We start from the raw sequence: 27,484 nt of genomic DNA on the forward strand, positions 1-27,484 counted from the left end.
AAGGCTTGTCTTCTGCAAACTACAAAACATTGATGAAAAAATTAAAGATGACACAAACAAATGGAAAGATGTACCATGCCCATGGACTAGAAGAATTAATAGTGTTAAAATGTTCATGCTACCCAAAGAAATCTACAGATTCAATGCAATTCCTAATAGTATTTCTCAGATCTACAACGAATAATCCTCAAATCTGTATGAAATCACAAAAGCCCTCAAAGAGCCAAAGCAATCTTGAGAAAGAACAAAATTGGAAGTATCATAATCACAGATTTCAAAAATACACTACAAAGCAATAGTAATCAAAACAGTATGGCACTGGCACAAAAACATAGACACATTGGTCAATAGAACAGGATACAGAGCCTAGAAATAAACCCATGCTTATATGGTCAATTAATCTTCAATAAAGGAGGCAAGAATATCCAATAAGGAAAAGATGGTTTGTTTCTTTTTTTCAATAAGTATTGTTAAGAAAACCGGGCAGCTACAGGCAAAAGAATTAAACTGTACCACTTTTTTATATACACAAAAACTCAAAATAGACTAAAAGATCTAAATGTGAAAATTGAAACCACAAAACTAAAAACAAAACAAAACAGGCAGTAACCTCCTGGACATTAGCCTAGCAATATATTTACAGATTTGTCTCTTTAGGCAAGAGGAACAAAACCTATAATAAACTTTGGGACAATATCAAAATAAAAAGCTTTGGACAGCAAAGGAAACCATCAACAAAACAAAAAGACAACCTATTGAATGGGAGAATATATGTGCAAATGATATATCCAATAAAAATTTAATATCCAAAATATATAAAGTAGTTATATAAGCCAACTCCTACCACCACCCAAAAAATAACAATAAACCGATTAAAAATAGGCAGGGGTTCTTGGGTGGCTCAGTTGGTTTTGAGTCCAACTCTTGATTTTGGCTTGGGTCAGCATCATGGAATTGAGTCCTGCATTGGGCATCATGCTCAGCAGGGAGTCTGCTTGTGATTCTCTTCCTCTTCCTTTGCCCCTCCCCTGCTCTCTCTCTCTTTCTTTCTCCCTCTCTCTCAAATGAATAAATAAATCTTTAAAAAAAATGGGCAGAAGACCTGAGTAAACATTTTCCCAAGACAACATACAGATGGACAACATAACAAAAATGCCCCATATCACTAATCATCAGGGAAATGCAAATCAAAATTATAATGAGATATCACCTCACACCTGTCAGAAAGGCTAAAATCAAAAGGAGACAAAATAAGTGTCAGTGAGGATGTGGTGAAAAGGAAACCCTGTGCATTGTTGGTAGGAATGTACACTGGTGTACCACTATGGAAAACAGTATGGAGATTCTCCTCAAAATTAAAAAGAGAACTATACTATAATTTAGTAATCACACTACTGGGTATTTACCCAAAGAAAATGATATATGCACACCTATGTTTGTTGTAGCATTATTTACAATAACCCAAATATGGAACTGACCTAAGTATCCATCAACAGGTGAAAAAATAAAGATGTGTATATGTGTGTGTGCATTATATATATATGCATTCTATTATAATAATATATATAATATTATATATAATAATATATATATTATATAATTATATAAAATATATAATTATATAATAATATAATAATATATATTATATCTATATATAATGCACACACACATATATATATACACACAATGAAATATTAGACATAAAAATAAATGAAATCTTGCCATTTGTGACAATGTGAACAGACCTAGAGGATATTATGCTAAATGTAAGATGTCAGACAGAGAAAGACAAGTATCATATAATTTCACTTATTTGTGTAATTAAAAAAAAAACAACACCAAATGAACATGCAAATTAACTAAAAACCAAATAGACTCTCAAATACAGAGAAAAAACTAGTGGTTGCCAGAATGGAGCTGCATTGAGAGAAGGGTATTAAGTATTTCTAGTTATAAGATAAATGAGTCACAGAGGTGAAAAGTACAGCATGTGGAATATAGTCAATAATATGGTAATAGTGTTGTATGGTGGCAAATGATGACAACACTTACTGTGATAAGCACTGAGTGACGTATAGAACTGTCCACTCACTATGTTGTACACCTGAAATTAATGTAACATTGTATGTCAACTGTACTTCAATGATTAAAAAACAAAACAGGACTAAAGACCTCCAGTGAATCAATCAATAATGATTCCATGTTGGTTAACAAAAATCACTCCACATATTCTGTGAGACAAAAATGTACCTTTATGTAATTTTACACCAATAACATTTTTCAACAGCATGCATTTCTGATTTAAGTTACTTGTTTTTGCTGTTACTGCTTTATGTTACATCAACTTTGAACCTGACTGAGAATGTCTACCCAGAGTAAAGTGATGCTTGCAGGTCCCTGGTGCCACAGGAAAAATGCTAAAAGCTGTTTAGATAGATAATTTATATTTCAAATAGTTCCTTCTGAAATCTCTTTCAGCTTATTCCCAAATTAAACATATTTAATCATAGCAGCAGTTTTTATGGCTACCTGCAATATTTCTTTCCTCACAATACTGCATGTCTTTTGGTACATTGGTTTCATCTGTTTTAATTTTCCCTCCTGTACATAAACTCTGTTAAGTAAATATGCTAGTGCGTAGAGTCTAACAAAATTCAAAAGATGATGAGATCTGGCGATTTATTAGATGAGTAACATGAGGCAAATTTTTTAGCTATTCACTTCCTCTATTTCTTTTAATGTAAAATGAGGATAGTATCTACCTCATAATATTATTTTGAAGATTAAAAGGAGCAATCTTAAAGCAGATAGAACTCTGGTTCATAATAAATGCTCAATTTTACTTTTTCTTTCTCTGTAAATGCTCACTCCAAAGCCATTCATAACTTATTTACTGTGTTAGCATCACGACAGGCGTATTATATGTTATTTTCATCTGTGCATTGCACTTGTGATTAATGAATGGATACATGGATAATTTTACCAACCACCAGTGGTTTCAACTACTGATGGTCTGTTCTTAAAACCGCAAATTCAGATACCTTTTCTAAAACCCAGTCCTATATTCCTAACTGCCTACTAGGTAATTACACCTAGTATCTCCGATATCTCAAGCTTAATGATTTATAATGGAATGCATGATGTCCTCCCAAACATACATAAAACCACACACACACACACACACACACACACACACCACAGAGAGAAACAATCAAATCTCTTACTCTGTTACTTCCAATTTCAGTGATTACACCACAATCCACGGAATCACTCAGACAAGAAACAAGGAAGTCACCCTCTTATCCCTTTCCCTGTCCACCAAACACAAACAGGTTATCTTGTCCTGCTGTTTCTACTGACTTAATACCTTCCCCCATCTACCTCAGTTGGAATGCAGCCACAGATTACAGCCAGGTCTCTCTACTTCAGGTTTTTACTATTATAAACCACTCTTTATGTCCTATCAAAATCATCTTTTAAAATGAAATCTCATTCTCTAACTTTCATTCAGAGTCTTCAAGGGATACCTGGGTGGCTCATTTGGTTAAACATCCAACTCTTGGTTTTAGCTCACGTAGTGATCTCAGGGTCATGGGATCCAGACCCAGGTCTGGCACCTTGCTTGGCACAGAGTCTGCTTGTGATTGTTTTTCCCTCCCTCTCCCTTTTGCTCCTCCCCCCACCCCTAGTTTGTTCTCTCTCTCTCTCAAATAAATAAATAAATAAACAAATAAATAAATAAATATATTAATCCTAATTAATCCAGAATAGTTCTTTCAAGCTCACATTAAGTATATGCTTCTCTTTGGAGCTTTATCTGTCCTATAGAGGATTCACTAGGCCTCACTTTAATTCAAACTTGAAGAGGAAAATATATATATATTTCTAAATAAAGTACATAGTACATTGAAAACAGAATGAAAAAAAGTACAGATTACTGTTTACCTTTAGTAAAATAAGAGTCATCATATTGAAAATCAACAATAAAAAATAAGCAAGAGTAGGAGAAAAATTATTATAAATCTATCATGGTCCAGGGTCTCTGGTACATGCATTAGTATTCATATTCTGTATTATTGCATTTCATTTACCATTATGCCTTTGCCCTATGGGTTATTAACATTCATGTAAACTATAGTTAAAGAAATCACACTTCGTAAATCCAAGGTATATATGGTGCCCCTGCAGCATATCAAGAGTAGGATTAGAAATTTTAATATTAAAACATAAATGTTATCACTAGCTATAATCAATATATTTTGATACTGGAAATTAAAGGAACTGAAGATTGGATTTCAAATACCCCTTAATGTAAAAAGGTGAGAGAGAGAGAGAGAGAAAGAGAAAGACAGAGAGAGATTCTCTGAAGGGAGAAATTAGTAGAAAAAAAAAATAACATACAAAGAATTACATAGTTTTAGTAGAAACCTCTTATTCCTCTTATTCATATGATTTTACTAAGTCCTTTACAAAATTAATAAAAATGTATACCGACTAGCACACAGTATAGAAACATTTGCTACATAGAAACACTGTAGAATTAAATTGCAATTTATTTATATAGTGTAGTTGTCTTTAGAATTTGTTTCTAAAATACAATGAATGAGCATCAAGAGTGCTCTAGGAATTATTTTGTATATAAGCCTCTGAAAGTGGGAGTTTTAGCTATGACTCAAAGTATTGAAACAACAAACAAGGATATACTATTATAGGGAGAGATTAAAACAACGTTTATAATAACCATCTAAATACACACAGAGACAGACAAGAGGTAGAATTAACAATAAACTGAACGTCCATTTGCTGTCAAATTCCCTCCCTTAAAGCTATCTAGTTTAATGGATCTCCTTTATAAAACTGGCATGGTGAGAGTAGATTAGCTTAGTTAAATTAGAAATGTATGCAGTTATTTTTGAGGAACATGATTTGATCACCAAGACTGAATAATACTCTAGACATTACTAGACTCCTTGGAATTTTCCTAGGTCAGATACAAGTATTGAGTGTCTGAATGTTGTTCAGCTGCAATATTTTAAAACATTTTCCCAGAATACTTCAGGGCTGTATTTCCCCCACTGTCAACTGATGTGTGTTCAGGGAATGCAAACTAATTACCCTAAGCAAAACATAATTAAGGAGGGAACTTTACTCCAAAAACATCACATAATACTTCCCACATACAAATAAAAATGATTTCTGAATTAGGTTTTACATGAATCATTACTACTGTGTACAACTTGTGCAGATAATGGGGAGTGGACTATATTAATTATTACTAATGCAGTTAAGATCAAATGGAACTATAAAGCCTCCCCCAAAAATTCACTTAGGTACTATTTTAAAATATAAAAGAACATACACTATATATTTAATTTTCTACAAAGCTCTGTATGGTTAGATACTTTGTAATTTTATTATTTTTTTAATTTTTAAAAAGATTTTATTTATTTACTCATGAAAGAGAGAAAGAGGCAGAGACATAGGCAGAGGGAGGAGTAGGGGGCCTGATGCAAGGGGTCTGATTCAGACTGGATCCCAGGACTCTGGGATCAGGACCTGAGCCAAAGGAAGACACTCAACCACTGAGATGCCCAGGTGTCCCAATACTTTGCAAATTTATGAGGTATCTGTGTGCAGGGGATATTGCTGAGTTTAAAAGAGGTTTAACTAGAAAGTAGAATAAAGCAGGTTTTAGGTAAGAATTTATATCCTTAAGGAACTTGACAAGTCTTGATTGTACTGATTTTGAATCCTCACTGTTCCCTTTCATTAACACTAATGTTTCAAAGCTTGCATATAAAGCTCAGATTCCTAAGTTGCATAGTAATAATGAATTTTAACAAAGTAGAAATTAATCTATACAAAAGAAACACTTTTCCTAGCCTCAATTCTCTTATCTTTATTTTTGTTAAGATTTTATTTATTTGAGAGAGAGATGGTGAGAGAGCACAAACTAGACCATGAGCAGGGGGGAGAGGGAGAAGCAGGCTCCCAGTGAGCAGCGAGCCTGACGTGAGGCTCTATCCCAGGACCCTGGGATCACTACCTGAGATGAAGGCAGATGCTTAACCGACTGCGTCCCCAAGGTGCTCCAGTTCCCTCATCTTTAAAAGAGAGCTTCAGATGTGACTGGGTTGCTCAGTTGGTTAAGGGTTTGCCTTTGGTTTAGATCATAAAATCAGGGTTCTGAGATTGAGCCCTTGTCAGTCTCCCTGCTCAGAGGGGAGTCTGCTTCTCCTTCTCCCTTAGCCCCTCCCCTCCCACTTGTGTGCTCTCTCTCTCAAATAAATAAATAAAATATATTTTTTAAAAAAGCTTTACAAGAGAGCTTCATTTATTTAAAGGCAAGGACTTTTGATTTTATTTCCCTTTCCATTTTAATATCTAATGGCTTTCATTTATTCAAAGCAATTTAATAAGTTTTTACCATGTGTCACATAATACATATAGCGGGAGACTGGATATAAAATGATGAGCAAAAACATACTTGATCTGATGGCAAATTAGTTAAGAAAAATGTACTTGTTTGCAGATATCCACCAAAGAGTCATCTACATAATTTCTTAATGCTCTGAAACTGCTAATTAGGTAAAGGGAAGATATATAGGTTAAACCATAAACTTGCTTTGGTATTTCAGAGTAGCAGAACTTCTATCAAAGACAAATTAAAGAAGATATGCGTGGCACGATTATGGAAAAGTTCATATAAACTTCTGAATTAAAATAAAATGCAAACTGCACTTATATCTGCAATTCAATTCGATGGATACTTTTTTCCTTCCAGCTGAAAGCAAAGAATATTGAATTATGAGATACTACAAAATGTCTAAATAATGATGCTAACAAAATTAGCACTTTTTCATTGTTTTTAAAAAATAATCTACTATGAATATTAAATTAGGCCAGTTTTAAAACCATGTGAAATGAGACTTATTGGATAACCCTGTCAATTTCTCTGTCGTAGAACATCCTCTCTACTGTTACAATTTTAAATACTTTGTCAAATTCAGTTTTAAAGACTCAAGCAAAAGGTCTAAGGCACATCAGCCTAATAGACTTAGCATTAGGAAATTAGGTTAAATGTTAGTTATAGAGGGGAGAAAAGTGCCCACATCTCTGTAGGTTCTCAGAACTGCTGCATATGTGTCATCATTCCTGGAATACTGGCCAGAGAACATGGCACTTCCTGGACTTAGAAGAACCTACCAGCTTACCAGAATTTCTGATCCCTCGATAAGATTCAAAGTTGTGCGTCTTGCAGGCAAGATGTAAGGGCTTCCAGGAAATGCCTGCCTTAATATTGAAAGATTTATTGAGGTTAAAAAAAAAGAAAAAGGAAAAGCTAAATGTCTTGGTCCTTCAAGTTTTAAAAATATATGGCACACATAAAAATACTTGATTCAGCAACAACTAATAGGGAATGAGGTTGGGATTTGAACCCAAGTTTCAAGTTCTGAACCTAGGCTTTTAAGTACTCTACCTGGAAGATATCCAAAGGGATATTTTACTAGATAGATATTGTTATAATATGGCTTCATGTCTAACAGTTTTGTATTAAATGGATTTTTATAAATTTATGGGATGTAGTACCTAGAATTAACTCTCAAAAAAACACCAGTGTGTATACACACACACACACACACACACAACGCACGAACATATACACACACAGATATAATGCTTATATACAAGTACTATTTGCATATTAATCTATACAAACAAAGAATGGAGCACTCTGGTGAGTGCTACCAATAAGTCCTGATAAATTGTGGCTCAACATAGATAGCATTAACATTCTGGAACATCATTTTGAATCTGATAACTGAAAACAAATGCCCAGGTCATTGAAACTAATCCTTCTTTTGGGATAAGTGATTTTAATGGTGTTCTCAAGTTTATTTGGTATTTTAAAATCTTCTGATTGGGGTACCTTGGAGTCTCAGTCATTAAGCAGCTGCCTTTGGTTCAGGTCATGATCCTGGGGTCCTGGGATCAAGCCCAACATCAGGCACCCTCCTAAGCGGGGAGTCTGCTTCTCCCTCTCCTCTTGCCCCTCTGCACCTCTCATGTGTTCTGTCTCTTTCTGCTCTCCCTCTCAAATAAATACAATCTTTAAGACAATAAAATAAAATAAAATCTTCTGATAAAAAGACTACGTTTATTAAGATTGTTCTCATGTTCTTTACTGATTAGTAGTATTTTATGTAGAGAAAATAAATTTTTCTCGTGTCTCATAAAGTGTTTAGGCTTGCAGCTGGTCAGGAGGGCAGAAGATGAAAAGTCCACCATTGAAACTAAGTAGAACCCCTAGCTTCCAGATATTTAAAAAAAATAATAATGTCACTTGTGTTCCACACAATTGAAAAGATGGCTTTGATATTCACAGGGGAATATTTGTTGCTGCTATAAGAAACAATGAATACAAGGAAACGAGAAATTTACATTTAACTCTAGTGCAAAAGAGTGGCTGGCCAGAAATCATCCAATTCTGAAACAAGGGCTTTTTAGAATTGAGGGGAATTTTTATTTGGTATATTCATCAAAACTCTGGTTTCAAGTGCAGAATCCCAATTTAAAACAGTGAAATGGGATGATGTGAAATAAAATAATGGAATATGTATTGTCTCACTAACTGAAATTCCAGAGTTAGATCTAGGTTCTTGTATAACTAAATATTTACAAGCTCATACTGTATCATGGGGAAGAACCAAGGATCCACTCTCTGTCTCTGCTTTACTCTTCTGTTTTCCTCTGTATTGACTTCATTTCCGGATTTTACATCTTGGCTCCTGGCAGCTCCAGGCTTTTACCCTAACTTCCACATCCAAAGAAAAGAGAACTATCTTCCCCTAATGGTTCCAGCATCATGTAGTTTAAAGGTATTATCACGTTAGTGAGTCAGATTTGTCTAGCAGGCCTCACTCTGAACGGTTATGAGATTAGCTTCATAAATATTTAAAGTGCCTTAACTTTTTAAAAAAGTTTATTTATTTTCATAATCTCTAAGTCCAACATGGGTTCAAACTCACCACCCCGAGACCAATGGTTGCTTGCCTTTCCAAATGAGCCAGCCAGGCGCCCCACAAAGTGCTGTAACTTTTTCATCTATAAAAAGACCTGTTTCTACCACCAAGGATTTTGGGAATGATTAGTTAATCTAGTCAAACCTCTTGAAAGAATTCTTGGCACATAAAACCATTAGCTAACACTATTTTTTCCAAATGAGCCTTTATAATCATTGACCTAAATTGAATCATACCTTTGCCTAAACCATTGTAGCTAGGATATTGGAATATTCTGATTCAATTAGGTTGAAATTACCCAAGTAAATTCTGGAGAAAATGAGAATAAGGCCATCTCCACCCAGATCTATATTCTGTGGAGGTATATTTTCACTAAAAAGAAAATTTGATAGCTATTTTCAGAAGAAAAGACAATAGACATTCAGTGAGTAATGCAGATATATTTTGGCTATGTGAAATGTTAAGGTTAAAAAGCACATATAAAATTTTATAAATGCCATTAAAAGTTAAATCTTTTTTATTTTTTTTAATTTTTATTTATTTATGATAGTCACAGAGAGAGAGAGAGAGAGAGAGGCAGAGACATAGGCGGAGGGAGAAGCAGGCTCCATGCACCGGGAGCCTGATGTGGGATTCGATCCTGGGTCTCCAGGATCGCGCCCTGGGCCAAAGGCAGGCGCCAAACCGCTGCGCCACCCAGGGATCCCGCCATTAAAAGTTTATCCAAATTTTAACTACTGGGCTGCATTCATTCTAAGAAAAAAGATGATAAAAAGTTGTGTTTTTGTTTTTAGTTAGAAGAATGCATTCCTTTTTCCCCCCAGTGGCTGTGGATTTTTCAAACTTTCCTTTTATTTATCAACTAGAGTTAACTAGTAATATAATTCTTTTTCTTGGTTAACATTAAATGTTAATTCAAGGGAATTAATTTCACTGCTAAAATCTGGTAATTTTACATTTGTATCTTTGAATGGTTAGCAGTAATTATAGCCAGTGTACTTTATCTTTTTTTTTCAGTGCACTTTATCTTAATACACATGTGGTTTTATCTATCTTTGTATCTATTTTCTTTGTGTTTTTTTTAAATCCACATGAGTGAAATCATCTTTGTTTTTCTCTAACTTATTTAGCTTAACATTATACTCTCCAGCTCTATCCATGTCATTTAAGTGGAAACATTTCAATCTTTTTTTTATTGTGTGTGTGTAAATGTGTGTGTGTGTGTGTGTGTGTGTATCACCTCTTCATCCATTCATCGGTCGAGGGACACTTGAGCTGTTTCCATAGTTTGGCTATTGTAGATAATACTGCTACAAATATTGGGATACTTGTATCCCATTGAATTAGTATTTTTGTATTCTTTGAGTAAATATCTAGTGGTGTAATTGCCGGGTCATTGTGTAGTTCTATTTTTAACTTTTTGAGGAACTTCCATACCTTTTTTCCACAACAGCTGCACCAATTTGCATTCCCACTGACAATGCAAGAGAGCCCCCCCCCATCCCCTTTCTCCACATACTCACTAGCACCTGTTTCTTCTTGTTTCTGTTTTCTTAACATTTATGGACCCTGGAAAAGTTTGCCCATTCTATGCTAACTACAATAATAAAAATATGTCCAGATACAAGGTTGAATTATATTGAAAATCTTACCAGGCATTTGAAGGGTCATGTTTTGACTAAACAATTACAATTATTGACAATACGATATTAACAGGATTCTCAGGGGAAAATTAAAAAAGAAAAATAAAGAAAATAAAATGCAAAATAGAAAAGTATCTTCAAGGTGTTTCAAAGAGCATTATGAAATAGTATATGGATATATTTCTCAACTGATAGTCTACTGATGTAATAGTACAAATTAAAACTTAGTTTAGTGTAAAACAGGTCTCCATTTCTGTCCATAAAATCCACTCTCCTGGACTTCTTAAGTTTGGGGAATGTGTTTTAGGTGTATGATGGCTACATAAATGTAATTAGACGAGATCGGGCGCGTTCAGGGTGGTATGGCCGTAGACGATAAATTTAATTAAGCCCATAAAGTACATTTGAATCTCTCATACAACATCAACTCCTATTTAATCCCCTTCTCTTTTTTTCTATTTCCTAAATACTACTATTTCCAAAAAACTTACATTTCAAAATCCTACCATCTCAAGAGGTATTACTCTCTTTCATTGCATTTTATTATATTTACCTATTGATCAAAAATGGAAAAGTTCACCTCACAAATCCACAAACAAAGGCTGTTTGTATACAGCCCTGGGATCTCAGGATGAGTTTCAGCATTTGATATTAGATCTCTTGATTTCTCTTAATCTATTTTGTGATTATTTCTGGTTCACAATCTATTGGATTATTTCTGTTTTAGTGGCCATCTTATCTTTTCCACTACTGTGCTTACATTTATTCTGTATTGTAGGCCTTCAGGGTTATAGGAAATCACCAGTGATTCAAACTTGAGATACAAGGACTACAGTATTATGCTTAGGTAGGCTGGTCTCTACCACATGTCTGAGAAAGTGGCCCAAGTCATACTCTAGAAAACTGACATTTTGTTTAACCACCAGTTATTATATTTTTTCTTTATTTGTCTTATAGAGGTTTTTATGCTTTTGACCCTTGGGTAAATTGTCTGAGACTACCAGTTTTTCTTTGTGTCTGTAAGTTAGAAACATCCCTAGCCCATTTTATTTTTTCCAGTTTTCTGGAGATATAATTGACATATGACAATGTATTAGTAAAAGGTATACAATACATATTGCAACATGGTTACAACAATAAGTTCAGTTAATGTCTATCACCTTACATAGTTAATCATTTTTCTTTCTTGTGATGAAAACTTCCAAGATTTACTCACATACCAACTTTCAAACATACAATCCAATATTGTTAACTATGGTCACCATGCTGTATATCACATCTTCCAAACTTATTTATCATATAATTAGGAGTTTGTATCTTTTGACCACATTTACCCATTTCCTCTAATCCACATCCTCTCTTTTTCAATAATCACTAATCTGTTCTTTGTTTCTAGGAGTTCAGATTTTTAGAGTCTACATATAAATGAAATCATACAGTATTTGTCTTGCTCTGTAAGACTAATTTTATTTAACATAACACCCTCAAGATCTACCTCTGTTGTTGCAAATGCTAGGATTTCCTTCTTTTAAAGGCTGAATAATATCTGTGTGTGTCGGTGTGTGATATTTATTTTTTTATCCATTCATTTGTTGATGGACACTTAGGTTGTTTCTATGTCTTGACTACTGCAAATAATACTATAATGAACGTGGGTGCGCCAATATTTCTTTGAGATAGTAATGTCATTCCTTTCTGATATGTCTCCAGATATATTTCTGAATCATATACTAGTTCTGTTTTTAATTTTTTTGAGGAACTTTCATACTGTTTTAAATAGTGACTAAACCGCTGACATTCCTGTACACAGAGCATAAGGATTCCCTTTTCTCCACATTATTGCCAACACCTGTTATCATTGATCTTTTAAATTAGTCATTTTAACTGGTATTAGGTTATATCTCATTGTGGTTTTGATTTGCACTTCCCTGATGATTAGTAATGTTGAGCACTTATTCATGTACTTGTTGACCATCTGTGTGTCTTCTATGGAAAAATCTCTATTCAAATCTTTTGCCCATTTTATAAAAATTAGATTGTGTTTTTAGTTATTGAATTGGATTAGATGAGTATTAACTTCTTATCAGATAAATGATTTGCAAATATTTTCTTCTCTTCTATAGATTGATTTTTTTTTTTGTTTTGTTGATGATGTTCTTTGCTGTACAGAAGCCTCTTTAGTTTGATATAGTAGTACCACTTATTTATTTTTGCTTATTTATTTGTAGCCTTTGCTTTGGTATCAAATAAAAAAATCATTGCCAAGACCTATGTCTAGGAGCTTACCTCATGAGTATTATTCCAGGATTTCTATGGTTTCAGGGCTTACATTCAAGTCTTTAGTCCATTTTGACTTGATTTTTGTGTATGGTGTAAGACAGTGGTCCAGTTTCATTTATTTGCTTGTGGCTGTCCAGTTTTCTCAGCACCATTTTTGAAGAGACTATCCTTTCCTCATTATATATTTGTGGCTCCTTCATTGTAATTTTATTGACTATATATGCATGGATATATATTTCTGGGCTCTCTATTCTGTCCATTGTTCTATGTGTCTGTTCTTACACCAATACAGTATGGTTTGATTGCTATAGTTTTGTAATATAGTTTGAAATCAAGAAGTGTCATGCTTCTAGCTCTGATTTTACTCAAGATTATTTTGGCTATTTGGAATCTTCTGTGGTTCCATACAAATTTTAGGAATGTATATTTTTACTGTTTCCATGAAAGATGCCACTGGAACTTTGATAAGGGTTGCATTGAATTTTTAGATTGCCTTGAATTGTATTGACATTTTAATAAAATTAATTCTTCCAATACATGAGCTTATAAAATCTATCCACTTCTTTATGTCTTCTTTATTTCATCAGTATCTTTCGATTAGCAATAATTGTGCCTCGGATAAACCTCATTGGCTATGATACTGCCACTGCACAAAGCTTATTTCATCAGTATCTTATAGTGCTCAGATGTGTTCAGAGTACAGATCTTTCTCTTCCTTGGTTATAGTTATTCCTAGATATTCAATTATTTTTGATGCAATTATAAATAGGATTGTTTTCTTAATTTCTATTTCTGATTGTTTGTTACTGAAGTATAGAAATGCAACTAATTTTCATGTATTGACTTTGTATCCTGCAACTTTCCTGAACTTGTTTGCTAGTTTTAACATTTTTTTATTTTTATTTTTTTTAAACTTTTTATTTTATTTTATTTATTTATGATAGGCACACAGTGAGAGAGAGAGAGAGGCAGAGACACAGGCAGCGGGAGAAGCAGGCTCCATGCACCGGGAGCCCGACGTGGGACTCGATCCCGGGTCTCCAGGATCGCGCCCTGGGCCAAAGGCAGGCGCTAAACCACTGCGCCACCCAGGGATCCCTTAACATTTTTTTAATGAAGCCTTTTTAACATTGTCTATATAATTATTACACTATTTGCAAATGGAGACAGTGGTACTTCTTTCTGCTTAAGATGCCTTTTTTTTTAAGATTTTATTTATTTGTTCATGAGAGACAGAGAGAGAAAGAGAGAGAAGCCGAGACACAGGCAGAAGGAGAAGCAGGCTCCATGCAGGGAGCCTGACTTGGGATTTGATCCCAGGTCTCCAGGATCACGCCCTGGCCTGAAGGTGGCGCTAAACCACTGAGCCACCTGGGATGCTCTTAAGGTGCTTTTTAAAGTTGTTTCTTACCTAATTGTTCTGGTTAGGAATTTCACTACTATGTTAAACAAAAGTGGCAGAAGTAGGTAAACTTGTCTTGTTCCTGATCTTAGAGGAAAGACTTGCAGCTTCCATCACTGAGTATGATATTAGCTGTGGGTTTGTCATAAATGGCTTTTATTATGTTGAGGTATGTTCCCTCTTTATCCATTTTCTCAATTTCCTTTTTAAATCATAAATGGATATTGAGTTTTGTCAAATCCTTTTTCTGCATCTACTGAAATGATCATAAGTTTTTTATCCTTCATTTTGTTTTCACACTGATTGATTTGCACATGATCTTTGTTATTTACTATCTCCTAACTTTAGGCTTAGTTTGTTCTTTTTCTAGTTCCTTAAAGTGTAAAGTTAGGTGGTTTGAGATTTTTTAATGTGGGAATGTATTACTATGAATTTCCCTCTTAGAACAGATTTTGTTACATCTAAGTTTTGATATATTGCATTTCTACTTTCTCTAGCCCACTTTTTTTTAAAAAAAGATTTTATTCATTTATTCATGAGAGACATAGAGAGAATGCAGAGACATAGGCAGAGGGAGAAGCAGGCTCCTTGCAGGGAGCCCAATGTGGGACCCCATCTCAGGACTCCAGGATTAAGCCCTGGCTGAAGGCAGACACTCAACCACTAAGCCACCCAGGCATCCTGCCCTCTTTGTGATAGTAAAGTAACTAGCACGTTATACTTTATGATCTATGTGTAATTGTAGCCCTGTTATGTTTGTGCCTACATTTTTAAGAATAGTTTCAGGGATTATTGATGTTTGCATTCTACTAGGTGTGTTGCATTATAGCAATGCTTCTCCATCAGAGGCAATATTATGTTTCCTCTCTCTTCCCTCAAGACATTTGACAATATATAGAAAGACTTTTGCTTGTCACAACCTGAGGGGAAAGATATTCTACTAGAACCTAGGGTGTAGAGCCTAGTGATTCTGCTGTTAAACATTCTATGAAAAAAAAAAAAAAAACATTCTATGATCTACAAGATCGCCTAAATCAAAGAATCATCTGGATTAAACTGTGGATAGTTACAAGGTTGAGAAGCGGAACACTACTGTGATATTCAATTTCTATAGACAGATCTATTATATAATGTAAAGAATCATAGAAAAGATTTAAATTGTTACTACCATATTTTCAAAGATTGAAATAAGTTTCTAGAAAGAATTTGATAGCCTTGGTTAATAGTAGAATAAGTTAACCTGATTATGAGTTGGAATGATCAACTCTACTTTTTGCAATTTCCTTTACAAGTTCCTTTATAATTACTACCAGTAAAAGCTTAGGAGTTTATTTATTTATTTATTTTTAATTTTTTTATTTATTTATGATAGTCACAGAGAGAGAGAGAGAGGCAGAGACACAGGCAGAGGGAGACGCAGGCTCCATGCACCGGGAGCCCGACGTGGGATTCGATCCTGGGTCTCCAGGATCGCGCCCCGGGCCAAAGGCAGGCGCCAAACCGCTGCGCCACCCAGGGATCCCAGCTTAGGAGTTTAAGTGCATATTTTCTCTCCATATTTTCAGAAGAAACATAAAAGAGCTAAGTTAAATGTAAGAAGTTTTGAGATCAGTATTAAATGTTGATGTCAACCCCCTTGCTTTACCCACAACAAAGTCATAGACCAATGCTACAGAAGTAGAAAATACAAAGTATGAAATAGAAGTCCACTTAGAGACTCCTCATCCTGTAAATCCTTAAGTTGAAAATTCCGTATTTGGACTAAGACTTCTCTCTGGGGGCCTAGATTTAAAAATATATACTTTATAAATACATATATAAAGAAAGACCACTTGAAAGTTTCTTAGCTTGTTGAAAAATTTGATTAAATCCTCCTAATATCCAAGTTTGAAATTTTTTTCTAAGAAAATTAGGTTGTATACTTTTGCTTATAGCTAGAGGTGAAAGTTACAAACTAAATTATAAGGTCTTTCAAAATTCGAATAATATTTTCACTTCTAGCCAAGTTGAACTAACAAGAACTGGATTTACCCATTTGCTTGAAACAATAAATAAGTAAGTAAGTAAATAAATAAATAAGCCAAAAGGCACAAAACAGCATTTTTAAAACAATGAACATCAGGTAATAAAAGACAGTGATCACTCAGAAATGATTAGCAAATGACAACAGCTCTATTTTTGCCCTAACTACTGCCTTTAAAGTGTTTCTAGGCCACAGTTTAGGAAAGAAAAACTGAGGGAGAGCCCAGCAGACACCATAAAGAGACAGACTGTATCTAGAAAGAACAAGGTAGAGTAAAAAAAAAACAAAAAACAAAACAAACAAACAAACAAACAAACAAAAAAACCAGTGCACATAGAACTTCAAAGATCTTCAGAGGTTTCTTGTCAAGTCCTCAGCATGGGACACACATATGTGAGGAAATTAACCAAAACTTGGGAAAGAATCATCCAAAAAAAAGTAGAGGGAGCACTGCATGTACTTATAGAGCAAATAATACCTGTTTGCTCACCAGTCAGACTGAAAACTCATAATCTGTAGCACTGGAATAGAGTACTTCAGAATTTCTTGCCTTAATAGTTGGGAATAATTAGCCCCCAAATGAACATTTCTCCAGATTCAATGAACAATCATAAGTGTAAGAATCAAAAGGATCCAGCTGTTTTCAAGTAATCAACTGCATCTCAGAACAAAGATCAAAAAACCTTATGTGACCACAAAAAATATTCAGCCAACATTAAAGAAAGTAAAATTCACAATGTCTGACATGCCATCAAAATTATTAGGCAGGAAAACACAATTCATAATGAAGAGAATAATGAATCAAATGTGACCCTAAACTAACACAGATATTAGAATTAGGAGAGGGGGAAAAAAAGAATTCGGAGAGGAGGTAAGTCGAGACAGAAAAATTAGGAGAGGGGGGGAAAAAAGAATTAGGAGAGGAGGTAAATCGAGACAGAAAAATCAAATTTATTTATTTATTTATTTATTTGAGAGAGAGAGAGAGAATATGGGGGGCGGCATAGGGATAGAGAAACCCAAGGAGACTTTGTGCTGAGCACAGAACCCATTGCAGGACTTGATATCACAACTCAGCTCAGACCTGAGCCCAGACTGAGTCAGATGTTCAACTGACTGTGCCACTAAGGTGCCCCAAATGAAACGTCTAGAAAAATAAATACTATAATACGTCAGATGGAAAATATTTTAGTTGGTCTTAACGGAAGATGTGATATGGCAGAAAAAAATATTAATGAATTTAAAAGCCTAATAATAGAACTTATTAAAATAAAATATGCAGGAAAAAGAACACAGAGAAGGAGACAAAGGCATATGTGAGCTAAGGGATAATTTCACTTGGCTCAGTTTATGGATAATTGGTGTCCCTTATGGTGGCGAGGGGACAATAAATAAATGCATAATGGCCTAAAGTATTTTACAGATTTGAAGAAAACTATAATTCCACCTATTGAAAGAAAAACAACTTAACCTCCAACATAACATGTAATAACATGAAAGAAAATATAAAAGGCAGAGGAAGGACTAAGATGGCAGAGTAGCAAGAGGACCCTAGGCTTTCTTCACCCCTTAAACACAGCTAAATAAATGAATCATTCTGAATACCCAAGAAATTGATCTGAGGACTGACAGAACAAAAGCACAACAAGAGGAAGAGAAGCAACATATGGAAGGTAGGAAATGCAAAGACATGATTTGGGAGGGAAGTAGATTGGCAGTGCTGTGGAAGGGAGGGAGTCCTTGTCATGGAGAGAGGCCAGGAAAAGACAGCAGTGCACAAGGGATCTCACACAAGAAAAATATTTCCCCAAAGACCTTGGGAAAAGGAGAGGGGCTGGTTTTCATGAATTTTTACAGCGGGTCTCAAAGACTAGCATTTTAGAGATCCATGGTGTGGCAGGTGTGGAGCCTGGCAGATGCAGCAGTGTTCCTGTGGAAAAGGAGGGCAGATAGACTAGTAGTGTATGGCATGATCTGAGGAACCCCTGGATGCTTCTCCCTTCTTAGAATGCATCTGGGAAAGGTGCAATTGCCTCTCTGGGACAAAAGAACTGGCAGGTGCACCTCAACAACGGTGTAGAGGTGTAGAGGTGTAGAGACGCCTGCTCAAGGCAGCTCACCTGGATTTGAGCACTTCACTGTGCTTTATTCCAAAATCCATCCACTTGCTCTTTGGTGTCACTGCCCTTTTGGGACAAATTTGAATCAGTCCCAGTGTGACAAGACACTCCCTGAGAGGACCAGCTTAAGTTCCCCTCTTGCAACTTCCTAAAGTTTGGAGTTCTAAAACTCAGCCAGCCTGCCTGGGAAAGAACACAGGTGCACTGCACTAGCAGGTGGGCAGATGGCCAGATACACAGTGGGAAAGCAACAATATGAGGGAAGCCTGGGACACATGAGGGGAGATTGTTGGCTCTTCTGGGAGGGCTTTCCCAACTGCAGAGAGTGCAAACTCCCCTCTCCAGGACAAGGGATGAGGCTGGTGCCATTTCTTTCCCCCACTACTCAGCATAAACTAACTTTAGTAAGCAGCACAGCACCAACACTAGTGGCCTAAACAGCTTATACCAAGCCCCACCTCTCTGTGCTCTGCAAATTCTGCTTTTTTAGGACAAGTATGCCCTGAACCAGAACAGTGGGGCCCCTTCCCCAGAAGACAATCACAACCTGTCCCTCTTGCCCCCCCCTCACATACCATGTTTACCGGCCATAGAGTTCTGCAAAGCTTCATCTCTAGTGGAGTAGCATCAGGTCTCTTTTAACAAAACAAGAGCACACCTAGTTAAACCTCACCACACTCTGGCCAACATCCAAGCTCTCCCCACTGCAGGCAAAGAGAAACTCTGCAGAAGACTGGCTGGGAAAGAACAGCCAAAACAGCAGCAGAGTGCACATAGCATACCCCAGAGATACTTCCTGGAGCATGAGGCTCCCAACCGTATATGGTCTCTTCATTATAAAGCTGTTATTCTCAAGAATAGGAAACATAATAGGCTTTTCTAACACAGGAAGAAGACAGAGACCTAGACAAAATGCCAAAATGGAGAAATTCATCCCTAAAGAAGGAATAAAAAAGGGTCATGGCCAGGGATCTATTTGAAACAGGTTTAAGTAATATGCCTGACCAAGAATTAAATTAAATTTAAATTAAATTTAAAGCAACAATTATAAAGACACTAGCTAGGCTTGAGAAGAGCATAGGTGACATCAGGGAGACCCTTAAAACAGAAATAAAAGACTTAAAAACTATTTAGGCTGAAATTAAAAAACAAACGATATAACAGATCTGAAATCGACTAGAGGTAATGACTACAAGGATGAAAGAAGTAGAGGAATAAGTAAGTGATATTGAAGAAAAAAATATGGAAAATAATGAAGCTGAAAAGAAGAGGAAAATAAAAATACTGGATCAGGAATGTAGACTTAGGGAACTCAGCAACTCCATAAAGCATAACAACATTTGTGTCATAGAATACTCTATCCAGTAAGGATGTCATTCAGAATAGAAGAAGAGATAAAGAGTCTCCCAAACAAAAACTAAAGGAGTTCATGAAAACTAAACCAGCCCAGCAAGAAATATTAAAGGGGACTCTTTGAATTGGAAAGAAAAAACAAAAGTGATAAAGTCTAGAAGGAACAGAGAAAATCTCCAGAAAGAATGATAAAATAAGTAATAAAATAGCATTAAATTAATATCTATCAATAATTACTCTGAATGTAAATGGACTAAATGCTCCAATCAAAAGACGTAAGGTGTCAGAATGGATAAAAGAAGACTCATCTATGCTGTCTACAAAAGACTCATTTTAGACCTAAAGACAGCCACAAATTGAAAATGAGGGGATGCAGAACAATTTATCAGCTATCACATGCTAAAAGAAAGCCAGAGCAGCAATATTTACATCACACTAAATAGACTGTAAACTAAAGACTCTAACAAGAGATGAAGAAGGGTACTATATCATAATAAAGGGGTCTATCGAACAGAAAGATCTAACTATTGTAAATATTTATGCCCTCAACTTGGGAGCACCCAAATATATAAAGCAATTAATAAAAACATAAACAAACTCATTGATACTAATACAATGATGGCAGGGGATTTTAATATCCACTTATTCCAATGGACAGATAATCTAAGCAGAAAATCAACAAGGAAACAAATGGCTTTGAATGACACGTTGGATCAGATGGACTTAACAGATATACTCAGAATCATCCTACAGTAGCAGAATACACATTCTTTTTGAGTGCACATGGAGAATTCTCCAGAATGGATCCCATACTAGGGGACAAATCAGGCCTCAACAAGTACAAAAAGATTGAGATCATATCATACATATTTTTGGGCCACAATGCAATATAGCTTGAAGTCAATCACAAGAAAAAATTTGGAAAGACCACAAATACTGGAAGTTAAAGAACAGCCTACTAAAGAAAAAAATGGATCAACCAGGAAACTAAAGAAGAAATAAAAAATAATACATGGAAACAAATGAAAATGAAAACATCATGGTCCAAAACCCTTGGGATACAACAAAAGTGTCCTTAAGAGGAAAATATATAGCAAAACAGGCCTACCTCAAGAAGCAAGAAAAATCTCAAGCAATATAATCTTACACCTAAAGGAGCTAGAAAAAGAACAACAAATGAATCCTAAAGCCAGCAGAAGATGAAAAATAATAAAGATTAGAGGAGAAATAGATGAGCTAGAAACAAAGAAACAACAACAAAATCATTAGAACAGATCAATGAAACCAGGAGCTGGTTCTTTAAAAGAATTAATAAAATTGATAAAACCCTACCTAGCCAGACTTATCAAAAAGAAGAGGAAGGATCCAAATAAACAAAATCACAAATGAGAGAGGAGAGATTACAACCAATGCCACAGAAATACAGACAATTATAAGATAATATTATGAAAAATTATATGCCAAAAAATTGGGCAATTGGCAAGAAATAGATAAATTCTTAGAAATACATAAACCACCAAACTGAAACAGGAAGAAATAGAAAACTTGAACAGATAAATAACTAGCAAAGAAACTGAGACAGTAATCAAAAATCTCCCAACAAACAGAAATCTAGAGCCAGTGCCTTTCCAGTAGAATTTTATCAAACATTTAAAGAACATTCATTTTTCTCAAACTGTTCAAAAAAATAGAAGTGGAAGGAAAACATACAAACTGACTCTATGAAACCAGCGTTACCTTGATTCTAAAAGCAGACAAAGACCCCACTAAAAAAGAGAATTGCAGGCCAATATTCCTCATGAACACGGATGCAGATATTCTCAACAAAACACTAGCAAATTAAATCCAACAGTACATTAAAAGAATTATTCACCGTGATCACATGAGATTTATTCCTGGGTTGCAAGGTGATTCAATTATTGCAAATCAATCAAAGTGATATACCACATTAATTAATAAAAGGATAAGAATCATATCATCCTCTCAATAGATGTATAAAAGGCATATGACAGGGTATAGCATCCATTCTTAATAAAAACCATCAGTAAAGTAGGATTAGAGTAACATATCTCAACATCATGAAGGCCATATGAAAGATCCACAGCTAATAAAACCCTCAATGGGGAAAACTGAGAGCTTTTCCTCTATAGTCAAAAACAAGAAAGGATGTCCACTCTCACCATTGTTATTGAATATAGTACTGCAATTCCTAGCCTCAGCAATCAGACAACAAAAAGAAAAGACATTCAAATTGGCAGGGAAGAAGTCAAACCTTCAATCTTCACAGACACATGATATTCTATATAGAAAACCCAAAAGACCCCATGAAAAAAAAATGATAGAACTGATACACAAATTCAGTAAAGCTGCAGGATACAAAACCAATATACAGAAATCTGTTGCATTTCTACACACCAGTAATGAAGCAGCAGATAGAGAAATCAAGGGATCTGTCCCATTTACAATTACACTAAAATCCATAAGATACTTAGTATAAACCTAACCAAAGAGGTAAAGATCTGTACTCTGAAAACTATAGAAACTTATGAAAGAAATTGAAGATAACACAAAAAAATGGAAAAGCATTCCATGCTAATGGGTTGGAAGAGCAAATATATTGTTAAAATGTCAATACTAAAAAAAAAAAAAAATGTCAATACTACCAGGACACTTGGGTGGCTCAGTGGTTGAGTGGCTGCCTCTGGCTCAGAGTGTGATTGCGGGGTCCTGGGATTGAGTCTTGCAACAGAGACCCTTGCCACAGGAAGCCTGACCTTCCCTCTGCCTATTCTCTACCTCTCTCTGTGTGTCTCTCATGAATAAATAAATAAAATCTTTTTAAAAATGTCTATACTACCCAAAGTAATCTACAGATTTAATGCAATCCCTATCAAAATACCAACAGTATTTTTCACAGAGCTGGAACAAACAATCCTAAATTTTGTATGGAACCACAAAGACCTTGAATAGTTGAAGCAATTTTGAAAAAGAAAAAGAAAGCTGGAGACATCAGAGTTCTGGACATCAGGGTATATTACAAAGCAGTAGTCATCAGGACAGTATGGTAATGGCACAAAAACAGATAGATAGCTCACTAGAACAGACTAGAAAGCCCAGAAATGGATCTACAAGTCTGTGGTCAACTGATGGTTGACAAATCAGGAAAGAATATCTATTAGAAAAAAATCTCTTCAACAAATGGTGTTGGGAAAATTGGACAACAACATGCAGAACAATGAATGGACCACCTTCTTATGCCATACACAAAAATAAATTCAAAACAGATGAAAGACTGACGTGTAAGACTAGGGAACCATCAAAATCCTGGAGGAGAACATAAGCAACAACCCCTGATCTTGGCCATAGCAACTTCTTATTAGATATTTCTCTGGAGACAAGGAGAAAGAAAAGCAAAAATGAACTATTGGGACATCATCAAGATTAAAAGCTTCTGTATAGCAAAGGAAATAATAAAATTAAAAGGCAACCTTTGGAATAGAAGTTACTTGCAAATGACACATCTGATAAAGAGTATCTAAAATCTATAAAGAACTTATACTCAACACTGAAAAAAAACAAATAATCCAGTTAGGAAATGGGCAGAAGACTTGAACAGATATTTTTCCAAAGAAGACATACAGATGGCTTACTGATTCATAAAAAAATGCTCAAGATCACTCATCATCAGGGAAATATAAATGAAATATAAATGAGAACGAGATAACACTGCACACCTGTCAGAATTGCTAAAATTAACAACATAGGAAACAACAGTTTGTTGGTGAGGATGCAGAGAAAGAGGAAGCCTCTTACACTGTTGGTGGGAATGCAAACTGGTGCATAAATGTAACAATATATTAGGGGTTTATAACATATGTAAAAGTAAAATGCATGACAAATAATATAAATCTGAGTGAGAAGTCCACTATTATGTGGACTACCTATAGAGTAGTATAATATAATCTCAGGATACACCTGTAATGAATTAAAGAGGTACATGGGCAGCCCTGGTGGCGCAGCGGTTTGGCGCCACCTGCAGCCTGGGGTGTGATCCTGGAGACCCAGGATCAAATCCCACATTGGGCTCCCTGCATGGAGCCTGCTTCTCCCTCTCCCTGTGTCTCTGCCTCTCTCTGTGTGTCTATGGATAAATAAATAAAAATCTTTTAAAAAATTAAAGAGGTACAGCATGAATACTTAACTACTAAACTGACCAAGGGGTTATTGCTAATACCAAGAAATAATACAAAAATATTAGCTCATCAAGAGAATATTGTAATGCTTTATGTACCTAATAGCAGAGCTTTAATGTGTGTCAAGCAAAAACTGATAAAGCTGGATGATGAAAGAGATAAATTCACAATTTTAGTCAAGTGTCTTAAGGTATTTTTCTCAATAATTGTTAGATCAAGGAGACAGAAAATCAGCAAGGATATAGTTAACTTGAATAACACAGTCAACTAATTTGACTCAGCTGATTCTAAAGGAACATCAAACCAAAAACCTGTACTTTGCAAATGAAGATAGACGCTTGACATATGAAGATTTACTAAGATAGACCATATATGTGATATAAAAATACATTAAAATTTTTATTCATTTATTTTAGAGAGGGAGAGAGAGAGTGAGAGCACGAGTGAGGTGAGGAGCAGAGGGAGATGCAGACTTCCTGTTGAGCAGAGAGCCTAATGCGGGGCTGGATCCCTGGACTCTGGGATCATGACCTGAGCCAAAGGCATATGCTCAACCACTGAGCTAACCAGATGCCCTTGACACTTAACCAACTGATTCACCCAGGCACCCCCATAAAACATACATTTAAAAGCAATCAAGTAGGGTCGCCTTGGTAGCTCAGTGGTTGAGGGTCCGCCTTTGGCCCAGGGCATTATCCCAGATCCCAGGACCCAGGATCTGTGCATGGGGCCTGCTTCTCCCTCTGCCTATGTCTCTGCCTCTCTGTGTCTCTCAAAAATAAATAAATAAAATCTAAAAAAAAAAAAAAAAAACAACAATCAAGTAATCTTCTCTGTCCGCAATGAAATTAAGTTAGAAATCCATAACAGAAATAAAATCTCTAGAAAAGTTCTCTAAGGGGATCCCTGAGTGGTTCAGTGGTTTAGCACCTGCCTTTGGCCCAGGGCATGATCTTGGAGTCCGGGGATCAAGTCTCACATCAGGCTCCCTGCATGGAGCCTACTTCTCCCTCTGCCTGCGTCTCTGGCTCTCTCTCTCTCTCTCTCTCTGTGTCTCTCATGAATACATAAATAAAATATTTTTTTAAAGAAAAGTTCTCTAATATTTCGAGACTTAATAACAGACTTGAAATCATCCAGAGGCCAAGAAGTGATTTAAAAACATTTGAACACATACAAAAAATTTAGAAGTTACAATGTAAACTGGAATGAGACACCACTAAGTTTAGTGAAAAACTTTAGCACTAAAGAATTATAATAGGAAGGAAGGTCTAAACAAACAACCTCAGCTTTTACCTTTAAAACATACAAAATAAATCCAAATTAGGGCACCTGGGTAGCTCAGTGGTTGAGTGTATGCCTTTGGCTCAGGGCATGATTCCAGAATCCTGGGATCAAGTTCCTGCATCAGTCTCCCTACAGGGAGCCTGATTCTCCCTCTGCCTATATCTCTGCCTCTCTCTCTGTGTCTCTCATGAATAAATAAATCTTAAAAAATAAAATCTTAAAAAAATCTAAATTAAATACAAAATCAGCAGAAGAAGGGAAATAGACATAGACATAAAAAGCAATGAAACAGAATACAGAAAAATAGAGAAAAATAATAAAACAAAAAACTGATTTTTCAAAAAAATAATAAAATTAATAAAACTCTAGCCAAAATGATCAAAGAGAAGATACAAATTCCAAATGTTAGGAATAGGAGAAACATCATCACTACACATTTACAGATAATAAAAGGACAAGGGAATATTATGAAGAATTATGCCAATGAGTTCAACAACTTAGGAGAACAAAATACATATTCCTTTAAAAGCACAAATTACCAAAGCTCACTCAAGAAAACATAGGTAACTTAATAGCCCTATATGCACAAAAAATTATAATAGTAATTTAAAATAATATTTCTATAATGAAAACTCCAGGCTCAAGTTGCTACATTGGTAAATTCTACTAAATAATTAATGAAGAAAATATACCATTGAAAAAATAAAGAAACAAAAATAAAGTAGATTAAGTATTTCTAGCTTATCCTATGAAGTCAGTGTTACCTTGACTTGAAACCAAAGACCTAGGCAGCCCTGTTGGCTCAGCGATTTAGCACCGCCTTCAGCCCAGGGTGTGATCCTGAAGACCTGGAATGGAGTCCCATGTTGGGCTCCCTTCATGGAGCCTGCTTCTCCCTCTGCCTGTGTCTCTGCCTCTCTCCTTATCTCTGTCTCTCATGAATAAATAAATAGAATCTTAAAAAAATAAAGAAACCAAAGACCTTACAAAAAGGGGCAACTACAAATCCCTCATATACAAAGATAAAAAAATTGTAACCAAAATTTAACAAATAAAATCCAATGATATATTAAAAAGGTAATACATCATGACTAAGTGGTGGTATTTATTCCTATAACACAGGGTTGGTTTAATATTTGAATATCAAACAGTATAATGCTTTATATTAGACAAATCATTTGATAAAATCTGATATCCATTATTAATAAAAACTATCAGCAAACTAGGAATAGAAGGGGAATTCTCCAATCTGATAAAGGGCATCTATGAAAAACCTTATAGATAACATACTTAATGGTGAAAAAACTGAATATTTCCCCATTAATTGCAGGAGCAAGAGAATACAGTTATTTGCTCTCATCACTTCTATCCAACAAAGTACTTAAAACTCCGGTCAATGCCCTTAGGCAAGAAAAAGAAATAAAAAATTACCAGATTAGAGAGGAAAAAAATGATTTGCAAATTATATGGTTGCTTACATAGAAAATCCAATGGAACCTACCAAAAAGAAACTAGAATTAGCGAGTTTAGCAAGGTTGAAGGATACAATATCAATATACAAATAACATTTATATATCTGTATATTAGCAGTTAACAGTTGAAAATTAAAGTTTAAGATAGCGGTATTGAAAATTGCATAAAATATGTAATGACTGTGTGAACTATTTGAAAAAATGTGTACATGATAACGGGCATTTTGAAGAGATATTAAAGAATAAATAAATGAATCAAAGATATGCCTTGTTTATGTCTTGGAAGACATAATATTGTCAAGATGTTAATTCTCACCAAATTGATCATTTCAACACAATTAAGCATTGCAGAACACTTCCTGCAGAAATTGGGAAATTGATTAAAAATTCACATGAAAATTTAAAAGACCTAATATAGTCAAAACAACTTTAAAAAATGAAGGGCTAGTAGTATGTGATTTAAAGAACTAGTATAAAACTATAGTAATCAAAACAGTATGATATGGTGTAAAGACTGGGAAATAGATCAGTAGAACAGGATACACAACTCTAGAAATAAACTCACACCTATAAAAAAGGGATTTTTGAGAGAGGCATAAAGGCAATACAATGAAAAAAGAAGGCAGCTTTGTTAACAAATGGGTACTGGATAAAATGGATATCTATATACAAAGAAATAATTTTGAAT

General features: G+C 35.1%; 1 protein-coding gene and 1 non-coding gene across 2 annotated transcripts in view; both read right to left on the bottom strand.

Annotated features, from left to right (window-relative positions):
- LRP1B (LDL receptor related protein 1B) overlaps positions 1-27,484 on the bottom strand; it is a 1,812,620-nt gene that overhangs the window by 831,667 nt on the left and 953,469 nt on the right. The window lies entirely within an intron of this gene.
- LOC140599146 (U4 spliceosomal RNA) lies at positions 13,466-13,604 on the bottom strand. Its single transcript, XR_012001891.1, has one exon. It is a non-coding gene; the product is annotated as a U4 spliceosomal RNA (small nuclear RNA).

This window comes from Vulpes vulpes, chromosome 5 (assembly GCF_048418805.1).
Source record: "Vulpes vulpes isolate BD-2025 chromosome 5, VulVul3, whole genome shotgun sequence".
Lineage (NCBI taxonomy): Eukaryota > Metazoa > Chordata > Mammalia > Carnivora > Canidae > Vulpes > Vulpes vulpes.